At 39.9% G+C, this 27640-nt stretch overlaps 2 long non-coding RNA genes and 1 pseudogene across 2 annotated transcripts; all 3 read right to left on the reverse strand.

The window, feature by feature from the left end:
• Positions 1-651: 651 nt before the first annotated feature.
• Positions 652-1319, reverse strand: LOC122342601. The gene is made up of 2 exons (XR_006250611.1): positions 1117-1319; positions 652-991 (listed from the first exon to the last, which is right to left on the reverse strand). It is a non-coding gene; the product is annotated as an uncharacterized LOC122342601 (long non-coding RNA).
• A 4711-nt stretch (positions 1320-6030) lies between these two features.
• On the reverse strand, positions 6031-6702 carry LOC122342602. The gene is made up of 2 exons (XR_006250612.1): positions 6500-6702; positions 6031-6370 (listed from the first exon to the last, which is right to left on the reverse strand). It is a non-coding gene; the product is annotated as an uncharacterized LOC122342602 (long non-coding RNA).
• Positions 6703-6918: 216 nt separating this feature from the next.
• On the reverse strand, positions 6919-19281 carry LOC122342887 (annotated as a pseudogene).
• Between the last annotated feature and the right edge of the window lie 8359 nt (positions 19282-27640).

Here is a 27640-nt window from a genome sequence, read left to right on the forward strand (position 1 = left end):
CAGAGGAAGTGATCACAGGTAAGGGCTCCCTCTGCTGGTTTGGTGACATAGCCCCCCTCCTAGGAGCGACTCCTGGCACTCAACAAAACAAAAAAAACAAAACAAAACTGGAAGCTTGGGAGGAGGTTCCGGTGGAGGACGAGTCCCAGGTAGGGGGTCCAGGGAAGAACAGATGGAGGGAGGAGCCCGGAGCAATAGGAGCAGAGCCCAGCCATGATGATCCATGGTGGAGCCGACAGAGGGAGGAGCCATGGAGGAGGTAGTTACCATTAATGATTGAGAATAAAGTACAATAATAATAATAATATGCAGGGTTTGATGTGAAATTAGCTAATTAATTAACAAAGAGCCAATGCTTGGTCTTTTGTTTGAGGATTACTTCAACCTTCGTGTGTTGCAGCAGTTCATGACAACTGTGAATAAAACACTTAAAGTATCTTCAGACAGCTTCTCACACTCATTGAAATATACTCTTTTAATGCAGCTTTAATGTCGTTACAATATACAGAGAGGAATCAGTTGTATTTTTTGATACATCAATTAATATATGATCTCAAGTTGATTTGTTGATTTATTATTTCTGCAGTAAGCAATATAATTTTGATAATACAAATTGTAACAAAGATTATTCACTAAATGTCACACAAAAAATGAGGAGGGATCTGTCACCACCAATCTTATTATATTTACATTCCCAAAAGACATACAGTTTGAAACCGCACAACAATCATGACCATATCTCAGAGCAGCAGTCACATTTGAAAGAAAAACATTTGAATGTCCACACAACAATGAAGCTCAACGTTACTGCACATGTCCTCAGTCCATCAAGGCATAGATGTTAAAAAGGATAAATCCAAGTCCATCCAGTAAACTTTATCCAAAGGGAATAGCAATCCTCAAAAAGTACTCGGATGAAAATCCCAATATTGAAGAGAAGGATCCGTGACCAGGGTAGATGATCCCATAATCAGACAGACACAAAACCCCTCTAAACAAAACCAAACAAACAAACAAACAAACAAGCAAGCAAGAGGTTCAGCAAACAAAACACACTTCTTCCTAACAAACCTCTTAAAACAAGAAAACTTCCAAGAAAGAAATAAATTAACTCACATTGAGATGTAGAACAAAATGTTCCTCAACAAGGGTTTCCAAATAAAAGCATAGAGAGAGCAAACACCCTCAGCTTCCATGTGCTCCTCATTTAAACTTCCCCATTCCTTTTATTCTCTGGCCTAGAGACCTTACACAGTAATAGCTCCCAGTGCCCTCTAATGGCAGGGAGTAAAATAACACCTTTCATTCACCACAGAAAGCAAGTAACAGTTTTCTAGATCTGTTACACACCCCCCCTTTCAGAAGAAGGCCTAACCTGGCCGTAGAATCGTTTCAATTTTTCTACATGGTAAGTTTCAACTTGTTTGGGATCAGTTAACAACTCAACTCTATAATTCACATTATTGAGCTGCTTTACAATTCTGGCAGGCCCTTGCCACTTGGGAGCCAACTTAGCCATAAATGAGTCCCCTGCACGAGACAACGGGTGAGCACGTACCCAGACAAGTTCCCCTTCTTGGAAAGTTTCTTGCCGCCTTTTCCGATTGTAATATTTTTGTTGTCTACTTTGGGCTCTTGTGACGTTCTCTTTCACTCTCTCTAGAAGAGCTTGCTGCCGTTCAATCATGCCATAGGCAGATTGGTCAGGATCAGGTGCACGATTCTGGAATTGTTCAAGGGGCCCCTTCAGCTTGCGTCCCAGTGCAATTTCCGCAGGGGTATAGTGTGTACTCTCCTGCCAAGATGAGTTAATTGCAAATCTGAATTCATGGATCCACTGGTCCCAGTTCCGATGATTGTCCTTGACATATGAGGCTATCATGATCTTGAGAGTTCTATTCACACTTTCAGTTAGATTAGTCTGCGGATGGTAAGCAGTGGTGAGTTTTTGAATAGCACCCCATTGCCGGCAAGTGGCATTTAGAAGTTGCGAGGTAAACTGCGGCCCTCGGTCTGACACCAAATAAGTAGGTACCCCCCATCGAGTGAAGATCTCTTTGATGAGGATGTTAGTTATCAGAGGTGTTTTAGCTGATCGTAGAGGGAATACCTCAACCCATTTGCTACAGTAATCCACAGTCACAAGCAAATACTCATTTAACCTCATGCTCCTCGGAAAATGGTCCCATAAGATCCACACCAATCATATATCCAGGTTCCTTCACAGGAGTAGACTGAAGTGTCCCTGAAAGTTTGGATATACGTGGTTTGTATTGCTGACAAACTTGGCACTGTTTGCAGTGATCCCATACATCTCGTTGAATCTCTGGCCAATACACTACATTGAGAAGCCGACGCAGTGTCTTCATGCGTCCTAGATGCCCACTCAAAGGATTATCATGAGCAAACTGAAGAAATTGTGGCCGAAGATCCTTAGGGACGATCACCTGCAAAGTATGACCCTTCTGGCCATCAGGAACACATCTGAACAGAAAGGTATTCTGCACAACATAGTGAATACGCTGGGGGTCGAAGGGGTCTTGCTTCGCTTCATCCCATAAAAGTTGCAAAGACGGATCACTTTTCTGACTTCGTCCAAGTTCTTCCCAGTTGATTGGCAAATCTCCACTTTCATCCTTTGCATTACATACTGCTACACTTCCAAATGGCACTTCTTCAGGCATTACACGAGACAGTGAATCAGGTACAACATTACACCTCCCTTTACGGTATTTCACTGTAAATTCAAACCCCTGTAGTCGTATGGCCCACCTAGTAAGTCTGGATGTCGGGCGAGGATGGTTAAATACCCAAGTGAGAGCAGCGTGATCTGTAATAATCTCAAAGGATCTCCCTTCTAAGTATTGTCGCCACTTCTCAACTGCCCAGACCACGGCAAGGCACTCCTTCTCCGAGACAGCATATGATTTTTCTGCTCCTTGTAGCAATCTGGAGGCATAGGCAATAACGTGTTCTCCCTTCTCTGATTCTTGAGTCAGTACTGCACCAAGTCCAATATCGCTTGCATCAGTCTGCACTTTGAACGACTTATTTGTATCTGGTGGCATTAATACAGGGGCCTTTTGTAGGGCATCCTTCAAGTCTTCCAGGGAATGCTGGCATGCTTTGGACCAATTCCATGGTACATACTTTTTCTTAAGTGCATGAAGAGGAGCAGCACGTTCTGAAAAATGTGGGATAAAACGATGATACCATCCTGCAAGTCCCAGAAATCGCTCCACTTCCTTCACATTTCTGGGCACAGGAAAATTCTTAACAGCATCCACTTTGGAATCTTCTGTCTTAATTCCTTCCTCCGAAATGACATGTCCAAGGAAAGTCAATGATTTCCTCACAAATTTGCACTTCTTAAGATTAAGTGTCAAGCCAGCGGATTCCAGTGCAGCAAAAACCTTATTCAAATCTTGGAAGTGTTGCTGAATTCCTCTGGAGTATATCACAATGTCGTCTATGTACACAAAACAACAGTTGCCTATAATATCTTGCAGAACTTTGTTCATCAGCCTCTGGAATGTTGCACCTGCATTTTTCAAGCCGAACGGTAGACGAACAAACTCATACTGGTTGTATTTGGTAACAAAAGCAGTCTTTTGGATACTGCTCTCATCCATTGCCATTTGCCAATATCCACTCCTCAGATCCAGGGTACTGAAGACTGTAGCTCCATAGACAGACTCTAAGATATCTTGTATCTGAGGCATGGGAAAGCCATCCAGTGGGGTTTTAGCATTCAGTGCTCGATAATCGACACAGAAACGCATACCTCCATCTTTCTTTGATACTAGCACTACTGGAGCTGCCCACGGAGATGTAGATGGCCTAATTATACCCTTACTCAGCATTGCTCTGACTTCCTCATCAATAAAGTTCTGCTTGTTGACAGGAACAGAATAAGCTCTTCTGCGCACTGGAATGGAATCACTTGTTATAATCTGATGCTTAATCACTGAGGTTTGACCCAATACATCGGTGCAAACAGTTGGCCAATTCAACAGCAATTCTTCCAAATGATACTTCTCCGTCTGGGAGACATCAGCAAGACCCACCAAATCCTTTACTGCAGATATGGTATCGCTGGACGCTTGCATTAACGGCAGTGCACAATGTACATTAACTGAAGATGGTTGGTCATAGCAAGAGAAAGGATGTAATATCTCCTTTTGTCCAGGCAAAGAATAGGTGGAGGTGTCAAAATCCAGCTTCACTCTACTTATCACAAGGAACTCAAGGCCTAAGATGAGCGGGAATGCCAAGTCTTCATCCCTCATAACAAATAGACGCAAAGGGTTTGTGCACTCTTGCAAAGTACAGTCCCATGTCACTTCACCTAAAGCCCTCTGGATATGGCCATTCGCAAGTGCAAACGTCTGTCCTCGACTGGACTGCCATGACTCTGCTCCATCCTTCCATTTCCTCCACAATGACTCCTGAATCAATGAGTATGAACTGCCTGTGTCCACAATGGCTTCACAAGATTGATTACACAGAATTATATTCAAAGTCAGGAGTTTTACATTCCCTCTGGTTACTAACGCCATGCTGTGGCCTCCAGGCTTACCTCTGCAGGACTTATCCTGGACCATCTTTTTGAAGTTCTTCTCTGCTTGACGTTGCTTCCAGAAGGCCCTTTCCTCAGCAATATCTCGTTCCACCAATGCCCCTGTGCGCACCAGGTCATCAAACGTATTTACTGTTCCTCTCAAGATACTTGCAAGTCTGGGATTACAGTTTCTCAAGGTAGCCTGCAAAATCTCCTTCTCTGTCATTGCCGGTTTAAGTCTGAGACACAAGGCTCGATACTGAAAAGCAAATGTTCGAAGATCTTCATCGATTCCTTGTTTTCTCTCCCTTATCCTCCTTTCCACTTCCACCTCATGATCATCAGGCAGAAATGATCGCAAAAAGGCAGACTTGAATTGACTCCATGTTTTAACGTGTGTTTTTTCAGCTACCCACCAATCCTTGGCAGTATGTGTCAGTACTGATGGCAGTGTTGCTAATATCTCGGCATCACTCATGGGTCGTACAGCTAAGTACTCTGCGCATTTTTCCAGATATGCTATTGGGTCTTCATCTACCATGCTCCCAAACTTAGGGAATTCTATTTTAATTGCCATTTTGTAAGGCAGCTGGGTTAACATTGATGTAGATGGCACATCTTGGTTTGAGGTAGCAGTTGGGGTAGAGGTAGCTCCAGGCGTAATGCAAATTAAAGACCTGAGATGGCTATCTCTTCTCTTCATGCAATCCATCACAGCTTTACCCATGTCTTGCAACTGATTTTCTAAGGATTTCTTCAGGTGGCTGAGTTCATTCTTAACAAAATCAATTAGTTTTTCCTCCATCTTATTCAAGCTTTGGCTGGTGGATGACTGAGAGGTCATTAGCTTTAATAAATCTGGCATCTGCCCCTCTATACCAATCAAACGGCGGTCATACTGTTGTAGATGACTCTGAATATGTCTTTCCATTGCTTGTACACGTTCCACGCTATCTTGCTCCATCTTATCCATTCTGATCCCCAATTGACTAACCTTTGTTGAAATAGCAAGACTGATCAAACTCTCTTCATCCTCTTCCAGCGGTGGTGGAGGCGGCAGACAACTAAAGTCATTATCCTCTTCAGGAACAGCTATTCCTTCTTCAGACTCTAGATACAAGCTGCTGAAGGAACATATCAGATCTTGAACTGGTTCACGTCGGGTGGTAAAAGGTTCAGTAGCATAGTCTGGATCCATCTGGGACAGGCTCATGTTGTCTCATGCAAGGTCCTCTGCAAGTACTCAAACCAAAAATAAATTAGACAATTATCAGTACCAATGTGACCACAAATTATTACTTTGCAAATAAACCAAAAAGTTATAGTTTAAGCTCAAAAGTAGATGACTTATAAGTAGACAGAGAGATAAAACATAATTCAGTTCAGGAAAATGACTATGGTGGAGATTCGTCCCTGTTCGGGCGCCAAATTATGTAACAAAGATTATTCACTAAATGTCACACAAAAAATGAGGAGGGATCTGTCACCACCAATCTTATTATATTTACATTCCCAAAAGACATACAGTTTGAAACCGCACAACAATCATGACCATATCTCAGAGCAGCAGTCACATTTGAAAGAAAAACATTTGAATGTCCACACAACAATGAAGCTCAACGTTACTGCACATGTCCTCAGTCCATCAAGGCATAGATGTTAAAAAGGATAAATCCAAGTCCATCCAGTAAACTTTATCCAAAGGGAATAGCAATCCTCAAAAAGTACTCGGATGAAAATCCCAATATTGAAGAGAAGGATCCGTGACCAGGGTAGATGATCCCATAATCAGACAGACACAAAACCCCTCTAAACAAAACCAACCAAACAAACAAACAAACAAACAAGCAAGCAAGAGGTTCAGCAAACAAAACACACTTCTTCCTAACAAACCTCTTAAAACAAGAAAACTTCCAAGAAAGAAATAAAGTAACTCACATTGAGATGTAGAACAAAATGTTCCTCAACAAGGGTTTCCAAATAAAAGCATAGAGAGAGCAAACACCCTCAGCTTCCATGTGCTCCTCATTTAAACTTCCCCATTCCTTTTATTCTCTGGCCTAGAGACCTTACACAGTAATAGCTCCCAGTGCCCTCTAATGGCAGGGAGTAAAATAACACCTTTCATTCACCACAGAAAGCAAGTAACAGTTTTCTAGATCTGTTACAAAATGATTAACATGACACTACAATAAAACAAATGTATTCTGTTAGTTCAGTGACCAAAGCTGAGCAGCAGCAATATCAGGAAGAGACTAATAATTGATAATTATGTGTCAATGTTACTGATTTATCATGAACCTCAAAGCATTGTGGGTAGAACTTCATCAGTCTCTTCTGATTCATCAACACAGTTTCACTGATGATTCCGAAAAATAAACACTAAACCCAGGATAGAGTGTCTGAGTGAATGTGGTCTGGACTGTGTGGATGAGTCTCATTGTGTCAGAGACGCTGAAGAAGGACAGAGTTCCTGCGCTCTCATCCACATACACTCCTACTCTGTAGATATTATACAGTCCTGCTCTTCTGCAGATGATGGGCTTCACAGAGAGAACAGACTTTATGTTATCGTGTCTGAATACGTATCTGACAGGAGAGCAGATCAAACTCCAGGACTGGTCATTAAATCCAAACGAACACTTGTCATTGTCTTTCTTCCTTCTGATGTTCTTATATGACACTGATATATCCACTCGATCACTCCACTCAGTCTCCCAGTAACAGCGTCTACACACACTCTCTCTACACAACACCTGAGGAAACTCATAGAATCTATCTGGATGATCAGGATACGGCTGTTTCTCTTTTACATGAGTCATCTTTCTGTTCTCCTCAGACAGACTTAGTTCAATGTGTGCTGTGTTTGGATCCAGTGTCAGAAAACATGCATCTGAACACAAGAACAGCGACATTAATAACACAACAATAATCACTGCAGCTGTTTGGTGTGTGTAATGTGTGGGCTTGTTTTGCTATACTTGTGAGCAGAGCTAGAAAATCTGGGCCCTTGGCATTGAATTTGCTATGGGAGACCCTCAAAATCACGTTAAGGTAGGTGGGTTTGGGGGTACTTTGCTTTGGCGTATTTTCTTTATATGGTTTCTCACGTGCTGTAATTTAAAAACAGCGCCTAATATCAGGGAGGTTTGCGATCATACATAGCCTACTCTATTACGAAGTGCGCACGACTTGCCACACATTTCGCAACATTTGGTTTTCTGGTGGTGCTCAGGTTCTTTAAGTGATTCGCCATCATCCTATCAGCCATCTCTTACCTCTGTTTATGTGGTAAGGGAAATTTTATGTACTGTAACGTAGCAATGCCAGCAAGCGGCTTGCAGTTGCTGTGTTTTGTAAACTATAATAGGAAAAATACTTTCTGCTATTATTATCTTACCAGCTGGTAAGATGGTTAACCAGATGGTTAAATGTGAGCTCCTATCATCTGAGCGTGGTTGTATCTTGTTATAAGTGCTATTGGATCTCAGCGCACATCCTTCTCTTGACTAGAGAGTATCTCAAGGCTTAGTACTAGGGCCGTTACTTTTCACACTGTACATGATACATTTGGGAGATATTACCAGGAGACATGACATTAGATTTCAATGCTATGCTGATGATACGCAGCTCAATATTTATTCAGGGCCCGGTCATAAACACCAAATTGAGAAACTAACAGAATGCATAGTTAATAATAAATTGCAACTTTTTCATGCTAAATTCTGAAAAAAAAAACAACTAAAACAAAACAAAGGTGCTAATTATTGGACCTAGAAACCCCAAGAACCTAGAACACTGTCTAACACTTGATAGCTGCTCTGTTAATTCTTCATCATCAGTTAGGAACCTAGGTGTGCTATTTGATAGCAAGTTTTCCTTTGAAAATGTTTCCAGCATCTGTAAAACTGCATTTTTCAATCTTAAAATTATATCCAAATCACAACCTTTGCTCTCAACGTCAAACGCAGAAATGTTCATACGGTTAGATTATTGTAGTGCTTTATTGGTGGTTATTCTGCACGTTTGATAAATGGACTTCAGCTGGTCCAAAACGCAGCAGCTTAGTCTTCCCAATTCTTACTAGAACTATGAAGTATGACCATATTGGTTCTGTCACTTCACTGACTCCCTATCAAACATTTTATAGATTTTGAAATCTTGTTAATTACTTAACAAACCCTGAACGGTATAGCTCCTTAACACTTGAGCTTCTATTACATTATAGTCTGCGTTCTCAAAACTCTGGCCATTTGATAATTGTCACGTCTCTGGACTTTTTTCATTGTTTTTGTCATGTGCCATGTGTTCCGTGTGACCTAATTTAGTTTATTGTCTTCAGCTGTGTGATTAATTTAATCATTTACTGGGTGTATTTAAGTCCTGTGATTTCAGTTCTGTTTGTCCGATCTCGTCTTTATGTGCGTGTGATTTTGTCCTGCCTGACTGCCTGCCTGCATTTATATTGTTTATTTCTTCTCCTAGTAGATTAAAACTCTCGTGCTTACCACATGCGTGACAATAATACCTGCGGGCAGCAGATCATTTGCTATTTAGCACCCAAAGTCTGGAACAAACTCCCTAACAGTGTTCCGGGAGCAAACACACTCTGTCAGATTAAATATAAATTAAGGAACCATCTCTTTAACCTGGCTTACACAGAACACACTTATATGCTTCTATTATTTTAAACCTGTTAAAGAATTTTTAGATTGTGTTAATTTTATCAGCCAGAAGCGGGAGCCTGGTTCTCCCAAATTTTAGTTTACTCCATTCTCTGTCACAGATGGGGTTGTGGTTCCTTGCCGCTGCTGAATCTAGTTTGCTTAGTTGGGTAGGCTCTAGCGATTATGACTCCTCTTTTACATAAATACATATTATCTATATTTGGGGATCAAATATCTATAAGTCTATCAAAGTTCTCACAAGTATAGTAAAACAAAGTGTGTGTGTGTGTGTGTATGTGGAAGTACATTTCTTGAATCCTGCTGTAATTCTTGATTCCCCTCCATGATCAACACTAGAAAACACACACAGACACATTTAGTCAGTAAATAAAATGCAGTTGCCAACACTGACATTGTTTCCAGTAGAATTTAGATTTATTTTGTCTTCTTTTGGTTTACTGGTTCAAACTGTATGTGCTAGCACTCTACATCAACCCTACTCTTTACAAGAGACTATCTGCTATTTCGGATTTTCTATAAACTCCATTCTGTGTCACTTATAAGCGTTTCAAAAAGAGAGGGCATAAGGGTAATGTCCTAAAAAGTCTTTTTATGTGCTGTCACCCTTCTATGATATTGCGCCCTTCCATTGGACAGATTCTACAGCAGATTCAGAGCATGGTCAAACAGAAGGCAATTCCCATAGCATTTTCAGATGAAGTGTCTCATCCCCTCAAGGAACCATGGTTATATTCATAACCTGTATATATTTTTCATGATTACTTAAGGTTTGCACTAAGATTTTACTGTTTAAAACAAGTGGGCCCAGTGGTGGCTCAGTGACAGTTACAAAAAAAAAAAAACACTTGCTAAATTAGACTTTTATAAAACATGAAAATGTACAGTTTTCTATCATAAAACAAAAATAAAGAATCCAAAAGACCTTTTTCCACTGGGTTTTGTAAGAGTAAGATCAACAAAAAAGTAATTATTCTTCTTGTCAAGTTAATATGCTTTTTTATTATTGATTGATTGCTTCCCTTTTTTGGTGAGCACATAATTTCCATTTGTATTATTTCATATTTTTGATGACTCTGATGTGCAATAAAATACACTGTGAAAAAATTTGTAAGTCTTTCAATTTAACCTTCTTTGGGAGCATCAACCCCAAAAAACAGTGCATAAGGGTTATTCTGGGATAATGTCAACTAATTTACTGTAATAGTCACTCCAGCATTTAACTTGTATAATGAAAGTTGGAGCATTTTTGTTCTTTCATTTAAACAGTAATGTTTGCAATTTAAAATATAATTTTATACTATCATGAATCTATATTTTTTGATTGGCATTTCTGTTGCATTTTATCTGTTCCTGTTTTGTGGCCAGTTAGGGAATTAAATTATGCTGTTTTGTTGTTAGACAGTAGACAATAATTTACTTACTTACCAATGCTCTTTAAATCCTTAATAATGTTGTATTCTCTCAAAACTCATATAAACTTACAAAGATACTGAAACCAAAAACACCTTGACATACTTGAGTTTGTTGAGTGAACAGTTTGGATCCTCCAGTTTTTCAGAGAGCAGTCTGACTCCTGAATCTCTTGGATGATTGTAGCTCAGATCCAGCTCTCTCAGGTGTGAGGGGTTAAAACTCAGAGCTGAAGACAAATAATTACAGCCTTCCTCCGTCACCATACAACCAGACAACCTACAAAACATACAACAACAGTTTAAGTGACATTAGTTTGTTGTACCTTCTTTATATTGAACTCATTGTTTCTGATTGTTTAGGAAAAAAGGTAAATTTGTGCTAATTTGGAATTATCAAGAAGAAACAAATATTCCCCTAAATGATTGGACATTATATATCTTACATGTAAATACAAAGGTAAAGCATTTGATCTCTCACACAAACAATAGTGGTACTGCTCTTGAAATCATTTTTCAACAAAGTAGTAAAAAAAATTTAAAGATAAGATTTAAAACAAAACGTCTAATGTAATTTGCTGCACCCCTCTCTTACAAGAGATTTTCAACACAATGATTTACTTTTTTCCAGTTTAATTTTTTTTATTAATTATTCAATTCTATATTTCTTAGATTATTGCATAGTTACACTTAATTTTGAATTAACCATTCAGCACAGGTCTACTTTACAGGCAATGTAGGCATGCTGAGCCTGAGCACAGAGGAGAGTATTTGCTAAAACAGGAAACAAGACAGATATTGAGACAAAAAAGAGAAAGAAAATGAAAGGCCATCAGCAAAGATTCAGATTATAAGTAGCATAAATAACAATAAATTGTATAAATAAAGCCCCTTTTTTACATCAAAAGAGGGAGTTCAGAGTTGTTGTGGCAGGAAGGACACAACATCTCTGTTCCCTCCATCAGGGAACAACGGTTACCATAAGTTACTAGACTCTTTTTGTTGTGTTTTTCAACATCTTCTTGAGTGTGTCGTACGGGTCCCTAAACAAATGCCACCACTGCTGAACTGCGTCACGAATCCTCAGAGGCCAAATTTTGACAGGGCAGCATCACAACCAAATGAACCTTCGCCCTCATAATCATCTTCGCTCTCCACAATCGGGAGAGCCTCCATATAAGTGGAAGTCTTCAAGACAGTAGTGTTGGGACAGTGTCATGCTCCCCCACAAGAGAGAAGGCAATATGGAGATCACATCCTACCCAGTAGGGGAGGTGGCATGTGACAGTTCAGCTATGGACTCACTGAGAAAGTACATAGGGAAAGTACTGGGGTGGGTACCACGTGAGGAGAGATCTAAGTTTTATTTATCTAAAGCTCACAGTAGAATTCTCTCTCTGAAAATATAAAATTGTGTGAAAGAGAAAGAGAGATAGAAAGCACGAGAGAGTAGCCTATAGTGAAAGTTGTTTGTTTAATTACAAAAACAGCAATGTTATCACCTCATTGGCAGGTGTTTAAACCCAGCTCCTAAATGTTGTGCAATCCTTGAAAAAGCAGCAGTTTCGCAGTTTGTTTAGTAATTGTTTCAGGCCATTTTGCTATTTCACTTTTAATATAATCCATATCAACAGACAACTGTATAAACATGACAAAATGCATGTAAATGTTTTTGTTTATTGTTCTGGCATTGCGTTGAAAGCAGAATAAACATTTGTTTACAAAATTTAATGGTCATTTATTGTAGTAGCATTTTGTTAATTATGGTATTTTATGGACAGCCATTTACCTCAGTACCTCCACATTAGAGTTTGGACTCTTCAGTCCTTCAGAATGTAGCTTCACTCCTTAATCCTGCAGGTCATTGTTACTCAGGTCCAGTTATTTCAGGACAGAGTTTAGTGATTTTAAAACTGATGATAAACTCCCACAAGAGTGAGCAGTGAGATTACAGATGGACAATCTGAACAAGAAGAACAAAGTAGTTGCATACTGAATTAACTCTAACAGTGTGAAAAAGTGTGAAATAAAATAAGCATGTAAAACCCAAACCTCAATATCTCCAGCTTAGAGTTTGGATTATTTGGTACTTCGAAAATAATCATCCCTCCTGAATCCTGTAGGTCATTGTAACTCAGGTCTAGCTCTCTCAGGATATTGTTTGATGATTGTAGAGCTAATGACAAACTTTTACAGGACTGAGAAGTGAGACTTCAGCCACACAACCTGTGAAAAGAATTTATACACACACACACACACACATATATATATATATATATATATATATATATATATATATATATATATATATATATATATATATATATATATATATATATATATATATATATATATATATATATATATCAATCAATCAATCAATCATTTTTACTTATATAGCGCTTTTAACAACACAGGTTGCATCAAAGCACTGTACAGTATAATGACAGGGATGTATAATGACAGGGATGTATAATGACGAAAGTGACCAATTTCTTATTAAATGCAGAGACGGTCTCTGTAGTCAATTCAACGATAGTCACTAGAAGTTAAGTGTCCCCAACCAAGCAAGCCAGAGGCGACAGCGGCAAGGAAACAAAACCCCATGCATACAGAATGGAGAAAAAAACCTTGGGAGAAACCAGACTCAGTTGGGGTCAGTTCTCCTCTGACCGGACGCCCAGCACTTAACTTCCAGTTCAATTTTAAACGCTGCTGTGTCAGGTAGTGTAAATGACTTAGTGTGTGCGTGTGTGTGTGCATCAGGATCTGGTGATCTGTCGACGGGCGCATCTAGGTGTTCTGGTCTCTGATGAACATAATCTCTGGGTGCTGATCCACCATCTAGTCTGGATACAAACTGTGAAAACAGATTGAGAAAGAAACAGGACTAATATTAGCGTAGATGCCATTCTTTTTACGATGTCACAAGTACATCGTGTTTTAGGAGTAGTGTTCCCGGTTCCAGCAAATCTAAGTAATGCAGCCTAAAAATCCTTTAACGGATTTGAATAATAAAAGGTGTGTTGGTGTGTTATGTGTAGGCTAAGTTAAAAAGATGTGTCTTTAATCTAGATTTAAACTGGCAGAGTGTGTCTGCTTCCCGAACAGAGTTAGGGAGATTGTTCCAGAGTTTAGGTGCTAGATAGGAAAATGATCTGCCGCCCGCAGTTGATTTTGATATTCTAGGTATTATCAAATGGCCAGAGTTTTGAGAACGCAGCGGACGTGCAGGACTATAATGTGATAAGAGCTCGCTCAAGTATTGAGGAGCTAAACCATTCAGGGCTTTATAGGTAATAATAGGTAACAATAGAAATTGACCGTTTTAATTTATAGGTATGTTACAATTTTGTATATTATGTGTAAATTTGAAATCTAAATTAAGTATAAGTGTGTTGGATAAATAAATAATGTTGAGTGTTCCACAATTGTCTGAGATGGATTGCCTGAGAAAATAAACTGTTGTTGTGTGGCCACTCTGGTGCTCTGTGCATCTGCAGCGTTTTATATGCCTCACAAGAGATGTGGCTGGCATTCATATTAAATTAGCATTCTTTCCCTATATTTTTACATCTTGGAAATATATAAGGATTCAGTCATATGCAGGACATATATAACATATATGATAGTAAATACAGAAATATTATGCATTTTATATATGTGATTTCTGCAACATATAAGTCCCTTACAATATTCTGTTGAAACATATAAGAATCACAGTGGTTTTTAACAAAACTTTTCCATATGGGAACCATGTTAGAAGCATTGCATGAAGAGTTTAAGGCGATTTCAAGATATCAAAACTCTTGAGAGTGAAATGCAAATGGTTTCTTCTCCCTTCAACTGCAGTGTGGATGATGCACCAAGTGAAGTTCAGATGGAACTCATTGATCTGCAGTCTGACTCACTTCTGGCAGATCACTTTAGGTCAGTCTCACTCCTGGACTTTTACTCTTCCCTCAAAGAGGAGAACTTTCCACTCCTGAGGAGGCATGCTCAGAGGATCCTAGTCCTCTTTGGATCTACCTATCATTGTGAACAGACATTTTCGGTTATGAAATTCAATAAATCCAAACACAGATCCTCTACTGATGACCACCTCTCAGCTGTTCTTCGCATAGCAACTTCAGACATTACGCCAGATTTCAATGCCCTTGTTCAAGCCCAGAACAGATTGGATTATTCTGACTGAAGTGGTAACATGAGGTGGAAAACATTACAATTTATTTTTCATGGAGATTAACAAGTTAAAAATAAATTGCACTGATTCAATTCAATTCAATTCAATTCAAGTTTATTTGTATAGCGCTTTTACAATGGCTATTGTTCCAAAGCAGCTTCACAAAAGCAAATTATTACAAGACAAAAGCAAATCGTTCCACAGACATAAGCAAGTCACCACACAACAGGATGCGTTACAAAACAGCTGGATGAATTACAATGTAGAAAGTCCAAGATAGATTTAGTCCAGACAGAAGGTTGAGTTTTCCTCGACGTCATCGCAGGAAGGTCATCTCTCACTGGGTCCACTGGAGAGGCTCGGTAACTAGATGCCTCGGGATGTACATCCCGAGGTGGAGACAAAAGGATAATTAGAGTAGCGGCCATTCATACTATTGGGAATCACGATGTACTGTAGCATAGGTTTCTGTTAATCTTTACGAGTATGCTTTGCTAAAAGATATGTCTTTAGCCTAGACTTAAACTGAGAGAGTGTGTCTGATCCCCGAACATTAGCAGGAAGGTTATTCCAAAGTTTAGGTGCCAAATGTGAAAACGCTCGACCACCTTTAGTAGACTTTTGCTATACGAGGAACTACCAGGAGCCCTGAGTTTTGAGATCTTAGAGAGCGTGACGGGTTGTAGCGAGACAGAAGGCTGGTCAGATAAATGGGGCTAAACCATTTAGAGCCTTGTAGGTCAGTAACAGTACTTTGTAATCAATCCGAAAATGAACAGGCAGCCAGTGCAGGAGGATAAAACTGGGGTTATGTGATCATATTTCCTTGTCCTGGTAAGAACTCGAGCGGCTGCGTTCTGCACTAACTGAAGCTTGTTTATTGAAGATGCTGGACAACCAGCGAGCAGGGCATTACAGTAATCCAGTCTAGATGTCATGAATGCATGAACTAGCTTTTCTGCATCTGAGAGAGAGAGCATGTGTCTGAGTTTAGCAATATTTCTAAGATGAAAGTAGGCAGATTTTGTAACATGAGTGATATGGTGTTCGAAGGACAGGTTGCTGTCCAATATCACACCCAAGTCTTTAACTGTCGGAGTAACGTTTATATCACATCCATCTAATTGTAGTTTGAGCTCAGAAATTTGCTGCAAACATGAATTTGGTCCGATAAGGAGCACCTCTGTTTTATTAGAGTTTAATAGAAGAAAATTTCTAGTCATCCAGTCTTTTATGTCTTTAACACACTCTGTTAATTTAGACATTTCTGATAACTTATCAGGCTTAGATGAAATGTATAGCTGTGTGTCATCTGCATAACAGTGGAAATTAACCCTGTGCTTCCTAATAATGTTCCCCAGGGCAGCATGTATATAGAGAACAGTAAGGGGCCTAGAACTGATCCTTGAGGCACACCACACTTTACGGGCATTGTAGTAGAGCGGTCTCCGTTTATATCTACAAATTGATAACGGTCTGATAGGTATGATTTAAACCACTTTAAAGCCTGTCCCTGTACACCAGCGGTGTTTAAACGCTCAGGAGAATATTATGATCTATAGTGTCAAATGCAGCAGTGAGATCCAATAAAGCGAGTAGCGAGACGCAGCCCTCGGTCGGAGGATAAGAGCAGGTCATTAGTGATTTTAACTAATGCGGTTTCTGTGCTATGGTGCGGTCTAAAACCTGACTGAAACTCCTCATAGACATCATTCATCTGTAAGAAGGAGCATAGCTGCGCTGACACAACTTTTTCTAATATTTTTGATATAAATGGGAGATTTGATATCGGTCTGTAATTAGATAGTTCATTAGGATCAAGTTGTGGTTTTTTGATCATAGGCTTAATAATTGCTAATTTGAATGGGTTGGGTACGTGACCTAACGATAGGGAGGAGTTAATAATATTTAGAAGAGGTTCACCAGCTGCTGGTAATATATCTTTCAGAAATTTAGTTGGAATAGGATCTAATACACATGTGGCAGATTTAGACTTAGTGATTAGTTTATTGAACTCTTCCTGTCCTATGGTTGCAAAAACACTGTAACTGAATTTGCTGGGTACTGAGTGAGGCTGGACTATAGGACAAAGTTAAGGGTTGATTTTCTGTTATTTTAAGTCTGATATTATCTATTTTATTAGTGAAGAATTGTATGAAGTCATTGCTACTTAACTGAGAGAGGGTGTGCAGCGTTCTGTTGCTGACCGATCATTTGTTAATCTAGCCACTGTGCTAAATAAAAATCTCGGATTGTTTTGGTTGCTTTCAATGAGTTTACGGAGGTGCTCGGCTCTGGCTGCTTTTAGTGACTGTCTGTAAGTGCACATAATGTCCTTGTAGGCAATTCTAAAAACCTCTAGCTTAGTCTTTCTCCACTTACGTTCTAGTGAACGAGTAGCTGTTTTTAGAGAGTGTGTATGACTATTGTACCATGGTACACTTTTATTCTCTCTAATCTGTTTTAACTTGATGGGAGCGACAGTATCTAATGTGCGAGTGAAGATACTGCACATACTGCTGGTCATTTGCTCAAGATCATCTGCTTTCTCAGGTTTGCGGAGCAGGTCGGATAGATCTGGTAGGTTATTTGTGAATTTATCTACAGTGGTTGGGATAATGGTTCTACCCAGTTGGTAACGAGGTGCGGCTCGGTTAATCTCACTTACAGAAAGTTTATAGGATATGAGGAAATGATCAGTGATATCGTCACTTAGAGGTAAGATATCTAGGTCTAAAACATCGATGCCATGCGAAATAATTAAATCTAATGTATGCTTACAGCAGTGAGTTGGGCCGATTACATTTTGCTTTAGCCCAAAAGATGTTAATAAATTTGTGAAAGTAGCTCCTACTGTATTATTTGGGTCGTCAACATGAATGTTGAAATCACCGATAATAAGTGCTCTGTCTTTATTAATTATTAAGTCTGAAATAAAATCAGCAAATTCCTTAAGAAAATCTACATAAGGTCCTGGTGGTCTATACAAAGAGATAAGAGAAAGAGATAACAGAGATTTCTTTGTAGCATCCATAAGCGTAACATTAAGATCAAGCAGTTCAAAAGAGTTATAGCTAATTCCAGTTCTCTGAGTAACATTTAGCTCCTGACGATATATAGCTCCAACACCTCCACCTCGACCTGACCGGCGGGGGCTCGTGCTTATATAAGTACCCTGATGGAGTCGACTCATTTAAACTGATGTAATCGTTAGGTTTCAGCCATGTTTCAGTCAGGCAGAGCGCGCAAAAACTTTTTGTCTGTAATTAGTTCATGTACTATGAGAGATTTCGGCGCCAGTGATCGGATGTTTAGGAGACCAAACTTTAAATATTGTTTCTGTTTACCGGTTTTAACTGTTGTTTTGATCGTGACTAGGTTATTTCTAAGGCCTGTGCGGATTTCCTGATATATCTGATTTTTCGCGGGACAGACACAGTTTCTATGTGGGTAATCTTACTCTCGGTCTAACATTTACATTACATGTCATATTGTCAAAGCTGCTGTTGTGTGATTCGTTACTTACTAGTCAAATGGAGTGTAGCGCGGTGGAGATGTTGTCCGAGAGACGCTTTGCTCGCACGGTTGGGATGCAGACCATCCGCACGGAAGAACCTAGGACGCTTCCAGAAAGAATCCCAATTATCAACAAAGAGCAGCTTCTGTTCTTTACAATATGAAGACAGCCATTCATTGAAACCAAAAAGTCTACTGAACCTTTCTATTCCATGACGGAGCGTGGGAAGCGGTCCGACATGATGATCTGCGTCTCGGCGCGCGGCGCTGCGGATTCCCTCCACCAGGCTCCTCACGTCCCTCTTCAGAACCTCAGACTGCCGCTGCGGATGTCGTTCACCCCGCATGCACGCGACCACAGCGCCGGTGAGCTCGGTCACGATCTCCGCACCTGTGCAGAGACATCCTTAACACGAGCGCCTGGAAAACAGTGTGTTCGAACCTTATACTTAACCGCGGTGGCGCGGGCGTGTCGGACGATGGAGTCACCGATGATGACAGCCTCAGGATCCTTCTCGCAGAGGGTGGCGGCGGTTCTGCGCCGAGATCTCGAAGGCAGGCGGAGGGGAGGCTCTGGCTCGGGCTCGGGCTCGCGGTCGTCGCGGCTGCAACCAGGAGGGATCCCGGTGCCCGGGCATCGGGGTGAACGACACCCGAGCGGCCCGGGACCTGGTTGCAGTGAGCCTGGACAGAGAAGCACACGGAGTCGAGGTGATGGGGAGGTGTTAGTGTCGCGCGCGCGACTAACCTTGGAAGCACGGGCCTCAGAGCGGAAGTTTCAAGCAAAGCTATCCGCTTCCTGAGCTGGGCCTGCTTCAGCTGGAGAACGCCGATCTGCTTCTCCATAGCCTCCAGCTCCGACACCAGCAAGTGCAGCTCGAGTGAGTCCTCCCCTGCACTCAAAGGTAGACAAGCAGTCGACATTATTAAAGACGACAGAGGTTAGGTTGTGGATTTAGTAAACCCTGTGTTGTGATGTGCGCTGTGTTGTGATAGCCGCGCTAGTGGTGCTAACGGGCTACAAGCTAGAAGCAGGTGATCTTGAAAATGGAAAAAACTGTCAAATATACAACTTTTGGAAGCGATTCGATGTAAGAGATAAAGCAAGTATGTTTACTCTTGGTCAGAGAAAGAATAAATCGGTTATAGTGTTTATGTATCACGAAAAAAACCGAAGATTAGTAGTCAAAACTACGGAGCTCAAACACAAAACCACGCTACCGGAACCGGAAGCTGATGGGGTCGCGTGCATCAAACACAAGAGAAAACGCCAAGAATGATTTTGTTTTCTTTTTTAACCTATACACCATAATTTCACATAACCTAATATAAATATTTACAAAGTGTGTTAATCTTCTGATTATCAGTACCAGTTATTCAAAATATTTAATTTAGAGCATTTTACAATGAAAAAAAGTTGGTGGCCCTCGACACAATTCTAGTTTCTCATGTGGCCCCTTGTGAGGGATCACACCAGGTTTTAAAATTGTAAGGGCACACACCAGCACAAACAAAGTTTAAAGGAAAGAAAAAAAATGCTTTTAATAAAAAGCCAAAAATATATATTAACACACAGAATTATCAAATCAATAAGCAGGCCTTATAAATCAAAAATAACTACTGGCAACTCAAAGACGACACCAACTCAAGCCAACCCCACCCCAAAATGACAGAGCACTTATATACAAAAGGACTAATCCATTAGAAACAAGGAGGGAAACACAGGAAATCAATATTTTAAATATTTACATAAATCTAACAACAACAAATCATTTCATAACAAATAATTGCTTAGATAAATCATAAACGGAGAAAGAAATATAACAAAAAGAAAAAAAAATAAGATTGGATGGAACAAGCCGGCGGAACTAAAAGAGCAGCCGTGGTGGCGGGTCGCCCTTTAAACTGCCGGACCTCACAAAGGAACAGCCGATACCTCCACCACTCTCCACACCACCCACGACATGGTAACTTAACTCAAAGAAATATATATTAAACAAAATAAACACAGTAAACCAACTTGTGTGCACCCAAACGGTTAACTGCTTTAAAATAAATAAACTAACAAACTGTGTATGAGTCTTATTTCAAATACTAATAATGAACCATTTAAACAAAATGAATAAATATAGATTAGTGTACTGTGTATTTCTCACCTGATCGTTTAATGTGCGGCCACCGCATGGGCCGTAACACCCCTGATAGAAATTAATTGCCCACCCCTGTGCTAAATGAATTAAAATGCACATTTTAGTCTACATCAATAAATATTAAGTTATAATTAAAGTAAAAGCATCTCTGAAAGTGAATAAAATGAGGTACCTGTATAAAATGTTGGAAGCAAAACTGGATGAGAGATTTGTCAATAAAAGTACCAACAAAGTGTCCATCTTCTTTAAGTTGGTCAAAATGCTCCATCCAAAATTGTATGCACAGGCTTTTCAATGTGGTCCACCATCGTTCAGTCCTCTGGTTCCCAGCGCTTGGACCAAGAGTGACACATTCTGCACTCACATTGTCTCTAAAGAATGTCTGCATATCTGCTAAATGTATATTTTCAGTTCCATGGTCAATGCGAATTCTTTGTGGAAATCTGTTATTCTTACCAACAGTTGTAGGTAATTACTTGTGGGTCATTGTTCATTTTGTACGCTTCAAGACAGATCATTTTTCTGGAGAACCCAGCAATGCATCCATTTATACATATTCCGTAAGATATTAACTTATCATATCCGTCGATATGCCAAACATAGTTTGACCATCGCCGCAGGCGACCGTGAGCACGCAGATCAACTCCTCAAATCAAATCAAATCAAGTTTATTTGTCACATACACAGACATACGTAGTATGACGTGTAGCGAGATGCTTTGGCCATCATCCCATCCACATACAGATACAAGATGGGGGTAGACATGACGGGATGACAGAAATAAAGAAGTACAGCATTACATGACGAGAGGTGAGGCGAGAAAAAAAAGCCAACCCAGACCACAGTGTGGTAACGGGAAAAAAACACCTCAGCAATAGAAGCACATAGTTTAGACACTTTGACAACATGTAAGTCTGGGTTTGTTGGGGTCCTCCACTGGCGATCAGCCATCCTTCTCTGGCAGCCGTCGATGCAGCGCTTGATCCAGACCCGTCTCCGGGGGAGTTGTTTTCCAGCAGTGGCCTTGGCCGAGGCCAGTGCATGGTAGAGGGAGTCGAAACCAGATAGGAATGGAATTTGTTTAGGCTTGGTGCGAGTAGTCGTAAGAAATTTACCCGAACTACTCTATTGTCCATTGTGGTCCCCAAATTGATCCCCCGAAAAAAGCCTCGAGCTTCCCCATGATGTTATCCAAAGTCCCGACAGCTCTGTCCACCACATCAATTTTCCCTGGTAACTTTGTGGGGCTGTGGACAGCTGCCCTCATTCTCTCATTTTGTCGATATACCAGGGCTATGCCCAATCTGATCAGCAATAGCCCCGTATTCAACTCTCTGAAAAGAAAGATATCCTCAATATCCTGCACGGAAAGAGGCGCCAAGCACACGAGACGCCACTTCTCCCACGAGTCCATCGAATACCCGGCCGCCATCGTCCCAGCAGGACAATCGGGTTCCCCCGAACCCACGCTTCTCTTCGAGAAGATGGTGTCAATTGCGTTGAGAGACCAGTTGATCAAATCCATGTTTTTAGCTGGAGAGCAGGGCAGAGAGAGTCTCTCAAGTGGAGAAAAGTAGACGCAAGACGAGACTAAGAAGCACAAGCAGGCAAGGTCTCGGGTAGGGAGAGGGGAGGAAAACACGTCCTCCTCCGAGGACAGGCAAAGAAGAATCCATCAGTCCATCCATCAGTTGCATCAACTGATGGACAGTTTCTCTGTCTGTAATAATGCCGGACAGCCAACATTTCTGGTGCGTCTAGCGATTTCCATGTTGTCATCCCGATGTCTGAAGCTGCTAGTGTATAAAACGTGCCACTTCAGCCTGTTTTATTGCGTCTCCGCCACAAATGATTCCTGCATAACATTCTCTCAAAAGTCCATAAACTAAGCTTTATGTTGTATGATTCCTCCAATAAATGTAATATTTCTCTATTAGTGAAACCGCACCGAAAATAATCTTCTATAATCGTTTCCATTGTTACAGGTTATAGAATACTAAATCCTACCCTCCGTTAACATGTCCTGTCCAGTACATTGAAGGTCATCTTAGTAACACTGAAATATCTCACAATTCTGACTTTCTAACTCGCAATTCTGACTTTCTAACTTGCAATTCTTACTTTATATCTCGCAATTCTGAAAAAAAATGTCAGAATTTTGAGATAAAATGTAGCAATTTTATTCAGTGGCAGAAGCTTTCGGCCTCAACCAAACTAACATTACTAGACACTAGGGGTAAGCACGCACATGAATCTCGGAATTGTTTATGGCGAGGGCGTATTGAAGGTTTCTTTTCCAGGTGAAATTTCATGGGCATTGCGAGGCTTTTTTTATGACTGAAAATTTGTCCACATTTTTCGCAGGCGTAACTCTGAACTCTACTGTAGCAATGAAAGTTTGTACTTGGTGTAATTTGAGGTTTTTTTGGTGTGAAAGTCTTTGCAGTTTGTGAGCAACTAATCGATTCTTCCATTTTGAAATCATGCTGTTTTTCATTTTGATGCTTTTCTTGAGTTTCATTTGGTTCTTGACTCTCTTCTTTCAGTGCCATCAAGTCTGAGGTGTAGAGACAAATTGTGACAATCCCGAGCCTCCTGATCTCATTGGAGCGAGAGATATTCTCTTTTTTTTGTTGATTGGTTACAAGTTTGTTAATTGATCATTAGTTGAAGTATTTAAACATGAGATTTAGTTTGTCTGACAGGCACTCCTGGGGTGATAGTTTTCCCTCGGGAATGTCTCATTTTTGCCTTAGCTTATTTCTTGTTGGTTTTCTTCTGCATTCCTTATGTTATGTAGTTTAGGTTTTGTTGATATCTTTATTATGTTCTTTAAAAACCCTTAGACGTTTAATTTTCATTACTAATATTTGTTGAAACTTTGAAACGCAAATAAACAAGTATTTGTTTAGACATCCTTTTCCGACCGCCTTTTATGTTGCAACCTTCAATGAGCGGATCGTAACATAAAATTGGGGACTCATCCGGGATATCTACATATATAAGTAATGCAGAGTGTTTTAGTGTGTTTACCTTTTTAAATGAAGAGACTTCAAGTAGCTAGAGTGTCCTCAGCTGTGTTTTAAAATCCTTCTATTGAGGTGCTATCTGTTATTTTTGTTTGTTATTTTGCCTTTATTATATTATTCTGGACAGGGGTTTTAAATCTTTAAAATGCTTTTGAGTGAAATACCCAAATGACCCTGAGTTTTGCGTTTAAATGGTTTAGTTAGTTTCATTTAATGTTAGGAAACGAAGTCTGTAATTTTTTCTGTTTGATGTAACACTGTTGATGTTTCTCTGTATTTGTGAGGTGATCTCTGCCAAGTAAGAAATCATTTAGGGAATTATTTGTAAGTCTTTGTTTTATTTATTTATTGTAAGTTTTTGTTTTATTTATCTACAGTAACGGTTCACATGGAGTTTGATGGGATTTGTGTTTTACAGCTCTATTTACACGTGTGCTCGTATTTTGTTTGGTTGTTCTGTTCTCTCTTTGATAGGTATGTTGTTGATAGTCGAGGACTTCTTTGCCTTTTCCTTAGGAAATATTATTAGAAAGATGCACAAAAGAGGAACTCTTGCAGATTGCTGAGCAGTTGGGCATAGAGGTAACGTGCAGTGACAAGAAGCTCAAGGTAACGCCAATGAACGTTCTTAAGAATGCGTTTTTCGAGCGAGTTTTTTAGAGGTAAGAGCTGAAGTTACAAACCCGGAGAATCTTTGTCCTCTCCTCCTGGGTGAAGTTGACGAAAATACAAAGTTTAGTGAGATGTCTTTACAAGAGAAACAGTTGTGTATTGATACAGAAAAACTTTGAGCACAATGTTTGTCCTTTTAAAAGAGAAAGAGCTAGAGAATGAGTTTGAAATAAAGAAATTACAACAACAGGTAGAGTTACGTAAAATTGAGTTACAATTTGAAAAAGAAAGAGAGGAAAGAAACGTTCAGTTGCGGAAACTTGAGTTAGAGTTGGGGTAAAACTGATCAAACTCCTGTCTGAGTGTCGTCTATTGAACCTGTGCTTGTTGCACCAGGGTTTAACATTTATAAAAACATTAGACTTGTGCCGCCATTTTTGGAGAAGGTAGATAAATATTTCCAGCTCTTTGAACGTGTTACAGAGTCCTTGAAATGGCCCAAATAATTTTCTACCTTATTGCTGCAATGTGTGTTGGTAGGGAGGGCACAAGAAGTGTATTCTGCGTTGACCACTGAGCAGAGTGCTGATTATGAGATTGTCAAATCTGCTGTTTTGCACGCATAGGAATTAGTACCAGAGGCATATCGCCAAAAATGTAGTAGTCATTTTAAGTCTGAGAAAGTTACATATCTTGAGTTTGCTAGTGTAAGGGTCCACCCACCGGCCAGAATCCAGTGGCTGGTCGAAGGCTGGATGCATGTAGACTCTTTCTAGTGCTTCTGCAAAATCACTTACATCAATTAATCTTTTATTTCCCCAATTTTAGTACTGACCTTATATAATTTAATCTGACTCAAATTTTCGTGATTTTGACTATATTAATTTAAATGTTACTGCTGATCCCTCTAGTTGCGATTGAATTTGGATCATTAATTAACTATAATACTTCCTAGTTTCTACTTTTCGTTCATTAGGAGTATGGGTCGCTTAGAGACCTTGTTTGGCCAGAAGAGACTCACAACACATCTGGGCTAGTCCAGGTCTTAGTCAGAGGCTACCCCGTAGATCGCTTACCTTAATGCAGCCATTTCCTCAATAGACTCAAAAAGAGTATGTTTTATGCATTCCCTAAGTGATAGCATGCTAAGCTAGTTTGGTGGCCAGAAGTCAAGATCTCAAAAACGTGCCCCCGGCTCCATCCATTGACCATTGATCTGACTCACCCTAGCACGCCAACAATGCGGAAAACCTCAGAAGTCACTAACCTTTTACGTTACACTAATGATTTACGTTTATTTTGCAAGGCAGTACTGTTTTCCAATTCATGAGATTTCATAACATTTACACAACTGATCAGCAGTAAACACACAAAAATAAAGCAAACTAAAACCACCATATAAAACAAATTATTAAATTTAATAATAAGTATTATTCAAAAGCTCATCGTACCTGGCAATAAAGACATTTACATTTACATTTACATTTAGTCATTTTGCAGACGCTTTTATCCAACGACACAGAAGACACACAGAAGTTGTGCGGAAAGCTTACCAAAAATTTCCCTAAGTGGTTTGCCCACTTCCTTTAAATACAGAGACCGATCAAAGAATCAAACATTTAGCACCCAAATGTGAAACCTCTCCCTGGACCATTCCCGTGCTCATCCTTGGACCAAAGACAAATGGTTATCAAATGGTCTTTATTGGGGCACACGCTCACCAGGAGACCAGAAACCCTTTCACCAGTTACACCTGAATTATTTACATTAGCCTCCCATCTGCATTTGTCACACTCAAGGGGAAGGAGAGGTTTATCTAAACAGGAACCAAAAACATGAGGGGTAGAAGGGGGAACAACCAGATTGGGCCACAAATTGTTTTTACTCTTTTCTGCAGATCTTATCGCAAGATTAAAGAGAGTTTTATTACTTTATTGTAGACTGGAACTATAACTAAGGAACAACTAAGGGAGCTTATTCTTTTAGAAGAGTTTAAAAAGTGTGTCCCAAGTGCTGTTGCAATGTATCTTAATGAACACATAGTAACTAAACTGTCTGATGCTGCTCTTATGGCAGATGAATTTGTTCTCACTCCTGTATCTGCTGGCAATGTCAATAAATCTAAGTTAAACATCTCTGAGAGAACTAAAAAGTTTTCTCCAACAAAAAACCTGAATGCTGTGTTAAAACATTTTGCTGAAAATTTAGTTACTATGTATAAAAGGTGAGATGCTTTGTTTTTATTGTAGGAAGCCAGGACATAGAATCTCAGATTGTGGGGTTCTCAAAAAGAGAGAGCTGTTAAACCTGTTGGTTTAATTTGTACTTCTAGAGTGAATCATAGTGCTCAAAAACAGTTGAACATTATTGAGGAGGAGAGTTTCAAAACAATGTGGACTTTGCCCCATTTCTCACAAATGGTAGTGTTTCCTTGCCTGGTTGCAATGTAACTGTGCCTGTAGGTATTCTTAGAAACACTGGGCCAGGGCAGTCTTTTCTTTCTTTGTCAGAACATACTGCTACTGGATCTCATGTGTTGGTTAGAGGGCTTGAAATGGGTCATCTGGAAGTTCCTTTACACAGTATCCAGTTAAATTCTAAATTTGTCTCAGGAAATGTAGTGGTTGGTACGTGCTATGCTTCCCGTTCCTGGTGTTGCCTTCATTTTAGGGAACAATTTAGCTGGGGGGAATGTCTGGGATAAATCACATTGTGGTGTACCACCTATTATGGGTTTTGATCTAGGAAAAACTAGACTGGTCTTCTGAAAGTCAGATGAATGGAAAACATCCAATCCACCTGAGAATGTCTTGGACTATGTGAGTAATTTTTGTTATCGACTCTATGAAGCTAGAGCTATTGCTCTTCGAAAGTTAGGCAAGTCTCAGAGAAAGATGCAGAAGTTGTTTAATCGAAAGACAAAAAAAGGTTTGCGATCATGTGGTGGCTTTATTACCTGTTTTATCTAGTCCGTTCAAGGCTAGATTTACTGGTACTACAACTACTTACTTTTACGATTTTCTTTACTACACCTACTCATTGAACACACCAGATCGTCGAAAGAAGTTTGTCATGTTAATTTATTGAAATCCTATGTGAGTCCCGTACCCTTTTTGTCTGCTGATGTTTTAACTACTGAAACTGTATGTCCAAGTATTTCAAATGCAATTACAGAGGTGGTTGACAGCTGGGAGAACAATGGACCTTCTCAAGGTGTAGTGGAGGGACGCCTTGCTAATTCTGAAATTCTTTCTAATTTAGCTCAACATTTGTCTCATTTGTGTGAACCAGAAAAGAATGACGTAATTCAAATGATTAATTCGTTTCCATTTCTCTTTTATGATGTTCCTACTAAAACTCATTGGACATGACATTGATGTTGGTTTGGCTCAACCTGTGAAACAACATCCATACCGTGTAAATCATATGAAGAGGAAGTTACTACAGAAAGAGGTAAATTACTTGCTGGCTCATAATTTGGCAGAACCCAGT

Source organism: Puntigrus tetrazona, chromosome 4 (assembly GCF_018831695.1).
Source record: "Puntigrus tetrazona isolate hp1 chromosome 4, ASM1883169v1, whole genome shotgun sequence".
Classification (NCBI taxonomy): domain Eukaryota; kingdom Metazoa; phylum Chordata; class Actinopteri; order Cypriniformes; family Cyprinidae; genus Puntigrus; species Puntigrus tetrazona.